The sequence below is a fragment of the Lupinus angustifolius genome, chromosome LG04 (assembly GCF_001865875.1).
Source record: "Lupinus angustifolius cultivar Tanjil chromosome LG04, LupAngTanjil_v1.0, whole genome shotgun sequence".
Lineage (NCBI taxonomy): Eukaryota > Viridiplantae > Streptophyta > Magnoliopsida > Fabales > Fabaceae > Lupinus > Lupinus angustifolius.
In genome coordinates, this window is record NC_032012.1 from 14,862,541 (window position 1) to 14,868,267 (window position 5,727).

Genomic DNA, 5,727 nt, shown 5'->3' on the forward strand with positions numbered 1-5,727 from the left:
AAGGGAAGGGGGTTGCTCTACCCTTAATGCATAGTCTAGATCCATGCAGCCAAGAACAATTTCCATGTTCTCTTTCCAGTCCTTAAAATTCTCTCCATTAAGGATCGGAACCGAATTTAAATTTGCAGATATAGAAGCAATTGATGTAGCTGAACGGAACAAAAGACAAAAAAATATTAAAATATGCTCACAACTTAAGATTATCAATGTGCTTTTAAATAGTGGTATATCCAAATCAAGATACCTAGTGCACCATTAATATCAAGTCTTTGGACAGTAATATTAACTACAAGTGGTACTCTTGTTGTAATGATCAAATATTTATAATAAGGTATGTGAACTGAAGAATCCCTCTTTGGATTGATTCATAAGTCACATGTATAAAAAAATTAGAATTATAACATGTTTATCATCACAGGTGTGTATGATCTTCGGCCAAATATCAACTTTTATTTGGGCCAATTAATACTCGCATGAATAATCATACACACTTACATCTAATATTCCTCATGAGTTATATCCATGAAAGAGGTCACTTTGGCGACATTTCACTTCAATTGGCTCACTTGAACTAACAGACAACTTAATGGATAACCAAATAACAATCAAAGTTAGTGCACAGAGATACCAAAGCCCCATAAATCTTATTGTACTCTCACTTGGGCGAGGTACTCTCGCTTAGGCGAGGTACTCTTGCTTGGGCTCAATAGAAGACAATGCTTCTGTTCAGTTCTTGCTTGAGCGAGGAAATTTCGCTTGGGCGAGCGTACTCTCGCTTGAGCGCAATAGAAGTCAATGCTTCTGTTTAGCTCTCGCTTGGGTGAGGCAATCTCGCTTAAGCGCAATAGAAGTCAATGCTTCTGTTAGCTCTCGCTTGGGTGAGGCACTTTCGCTTGGGCGAAATAGAAGCCAATGCTTCTGTTTAGCTCTCGCTTGGGCGAGAGCACTGTGACAGAACACGAACATGGCGGTTTCTGCATCGTTCTTCTCCAAAACATTACCCCAAAATCAAGAAAAAACACCAGAAAAGACATTGATTCATTTACGAATCTTTGTATATGCACAAGGAAAACAATCAATTTCTATCCTAATCGATCCATGGCATAAAAAAACACCAAAACCCTAAATCAATCCAGATTTTGGGGAATAAAAAAGGAACCTAATTTCACACATGAATCAAATTAGGATGGCTCTGATACCAATTGTTGGAAATTTTCCGTGAATAATTCTTAGATCTAAATGTGGAAAACCTAATGATTAGGACTTTGTTCCTATAACACAATGTTTATGCCCATACATAACCCCAAATGGAACAACCCTGATCCAAACCGAAGAAACCCCAATTGATTTCATAGTGAAGAAGAAGAGCATACCTTGATTAGCCATTTGGTATTTCGAAGGTATATGGGTGTGATGATCTTCTAGATGTTAGAGCCTGATGGTTTTCCTTTTGCTTCTCTATAGGGGAATCCGAAAGCCAAAGGGAGTGTATGAACTTGATGGAGAGAGTGATTGATTTCCTGATGGTATGTTATCCCACCGTAGTATTCACCTCATGTATAATGTTAACCTTTTAATCCACTTATTCTCATCAGCCACTCAACCAAACCTGTTGTTCTACAAATGGGGACCATAACCCATAAAAGTAACCGAAGCGATTACTTCTTAAGTTGCAATAATTCTGATTCAGTCCCTTCATCAAATCAGAAATTGCCTGAAGGTATCTACACTTATAATATTTCATGACACATATGCCCTTAGCCACCAAATTAATTACTGAAGATCATTTTATATTTTTTCTAATTAAATAATGGCCATAACACAATTATAGAATTATATTTGTGACCCATAAATTGTTAGAAATTCTAACACTGTGACTTATTCGGTCATTATTCGCTTTGAGATGCCAAAAATTTGGAACTCTGAATAGTCATCTTCCTTTGTTTTGTCACCTTATCATTAGTATTCTTAAAATTCGTCCAAATAAACAAATACCAACCCCTCCTAGTGATAATCATTTCGTTGATATATGATAGATGCCAAAATTACCTTAATTCATAAGGATAATTTAACACCTTTTGATTTTAGTATTTACTTTATGTGATCATAATTGGAATCTTGATGATAAATTATATTAAACTTACTATTTGAGTTTCCATTAAGTTTGAGGACTGGAAATGGACCAAAATGACACAAGCATGCAAAAGCCACAAACTAGTTGATATGCGCTCAGCACATGAGGCACTCCAAGAGCGAAAGAAGGCAAAAATATAGAATGACTTCTAAACTCAAAAATACAAAAAGAGATCCATAATGTAAAAATATAAAATGACTCCTAAACTCAATACCTAGGGCGTTAGGAACTGATTTTGATTCATCTCTTAGGATGATTTCTTTTCTTCTTAGTTGTTAGTTTATGAAGTTGGAATGATGATGTAAATGTTAAGAAGCAGGAAGATTGAATAAATTTCTTGTATGTTCATGGATAAGCCGATACTTCTATATGAACTACAAGTTTTGAATTTTTCTTGTATCGAGTTATGTATGAAAATACTTAATTAGATTGCTTCCTAGTTGAGATTGGTTTTTTCTATTCATTGATGTATTTGGAGATTGATTAATTAATAAAATGCTTGATTTTTATGAATTACTCTTGTTATGCATAATGATTACTTTGTGTTTGACGAAATGCGTAGTTTGTCCTTGGAAAAGAATTTAGTGAAGAAATTTTGATTCGATATGCATGTAATTCATCATTTTTGCATAAAACTAGATGTAGTTTGTATGTCTAATTGTCACAATTTGTGCCCATGTTCATATGATTGCTAGACATAGATTCATATTAGTTTGACGGTTCATAATATGTAATTTTATCATTATAATTTCTAGATATAGAGCTATATTGGTAAAGTGTTAGCATAGACCAAGATATTGGCTGCTAATACTATTGAGGTATGCACTAAACTCAATTTGCATGCATAGATTGCTAGAAATAGAGGTGTACGTGTGAATCATAATCATTGATATTGTGTTTAAGGTTTTGGCTGTATTTCATGAGTTTCTAAGTAGACTCAAGTACTAGCTCCTAGTGTAATTGAGGCTCAATATCAGGTTGATTCATACTTGTTTTATCATTTAATTGTTTGTCCATATTACTGAAATGAATAGTGAGTCAATCCCACATCTAACTTCCAACATGTTTTATCATTAAATTTCATAACAAAAACCAACCAACTTGAAACACATTTGCAAAATCAAGCTTAGAATAGTAATTTGATTTTGAAAGGCTAAGTTATGAAGCCTTTGTGGATACGACAACCCCTTAATTTTATACTTGTTTGCGACACCGTATGAAGTTTTTACACTCCTAATTGCCAGTTAGCAATATATTATCTCCAAGTAATAAATTATATGAGCACTAACTTCTTTTTCCATTAACAATCATTTTGATGGTGATTATATCATTGAGTTCTCTTCCCACGGATGATCATTCAAGTGGTATTTTTTCTCCGTTTGACAAATTTTGTTAGTGGTGATTTCTTTTTCGATCAACGATTATTTCGATGATGATTATACTAGTGTGTTCTATTTTTGCTGACTTTCATTATAGTGATGCATTTTTTCTATCATTGAAGAATTATATTACTAATGACTTCTTTCCTTTGATGATTATTTTGTTGGTGATTATGCTAATTGTTTCTCTTCTCACCGACAATCATTCTAATGACGCCTTTTTGTTACAGTAGTGAATTATATTAGTTGTAACTATTTTTCACATCAACTGTCATTCCAATGTTGATTATACATGCAGATTTCGCACTTCACAACACTTTCTAACAATTTTTGGATGGAGCTCATATCTTTATTTGGTTATTTTTCATTTTTAAGGAATTATTTATAACAACCTTAAAGCTTACTAAGCTTTAGCTTTAGGGGATGTGTTAGAGGATGTTTAGATTGATATAGAATTATCCTATATAGGATTTAGTTAGTTTCATTTTATCTCAATTTATCTATAGTTTATATTTATCTTGTTAGTTATTATTTGTATCATTATCATCTTATTATTTGTATAGTTTTTTACTAAATAATAAATTAAATGCACTAAATGAGGTATCTTTATTATCCAAAACTTCTAAAAACTCTCCCACCTGAAAATAAGCATTATCTTAACGGGAACACATATGTTGTCCCACAGTTTGTGTCACTCTACGTGTTATGAGCTTGTGATTGGCCAGAAAAATATTTAGTAATTAAATTTTAACTCAACAATTTTTTCTAACTCATCATAAGATTATAACACATAGAGTGACACAAATAGTAGGACAGAAGATGTGTATCCTACTTTAACACAAGAATTGTGCTTTTCTCTAATTAATAGTAAATACAAAACCTAAAGCAGCATTGATGACATATGCTGGTCATTTTTCATGTGAAGTTACTTGCAGGTCAACTTTTTCTTATAGAGAATTAGGAAGTTGCTCTTAAACTTTGTGCACTACTTCTATTTTTACACTGTTCAATAAGCAGTATTTGGATTGCATATAAACTTCTGTGGAAAAGGGGTCACATGTTCAGAATTTAGGTAATGAATTGTAAATTTTTAAATGTGTGGGACCAAACAAGTATCATATATTATGTCTAAAAATAAGAGTAATATTTATGTACAAGTATAAATTTATACATAGTCGATATATAATTTATTTATATCACTAATTTTTAATTATATTTAAATTATAATAATAATTAATATGAATAATGAGTGATATAATGACAACATAATATTATCTAGGATATATTGTATTGTTTGTGGACATTTTTGTCTTAGACATAAATTTAAAGAAGTATGCAAAGGTTGTTTCATAAATTATGGAGCATTAAACAATAAAGAAAAGTGACACATCCTCCTAGAATCCTTCTAAAATACTTCACACCATAAAAATTAACATGTATTATAAAGTAATACTTTATTAATGATTAATTTATAAATAACATATATTACTATCTTATGTTATAGGAGAATTTGTATGTAATTTGGTAGGATTTAGTGACCATATTCAATCTATTTGAGCTCTACTCTACCCGATTTAACAAGAAGGTTGACTTAAGACTGAAAAAAACTTATAATTAAATATGTTACTTTCAAGATTTAAAAAATGTTAGGTCTCTTGTGTAACGCCCCGAAAAATACTCTTTATAATTAAAAACATTTCTTTTCCGCGACGTCACTTTAAGTAACACATAACGCGGAAATCAAAACCGGTTACCTAACGGTAACTGAAATGATTTAACATTTCCTGAATATATATCTTCATAGATATAAAAGATCATAAGTACTTAATATAAATATCCAACAAGAAAGGGCGGAAATATTAATCATCGCCAAAAGACACTAAACAAAGACATAAACAAACTGAAGCCGTTAGTGTTTCAAAAGTCACAAAATGATAAGCAACTCCTAGTGGCTAACTCCAAAGCTAGGGTACTTCCTCTCCTCAATTCATCATGCCCCCTCCGGGAACATCACGGACGGGTAGCTCCAAATCCGAGCAAAGCTATCTATCTGACGAGCACACGTCCGAAAAGCAAGCAATAGAAAAGAAGAGAAATAGAGAGAGTAAGACATCTAATGAATATAATTCATTGACGGCGTGGACTTACTCAGAATATTACACTCAGATATGAAAAGCAGTTCATATATATATAACATATCACATTATAACTCCT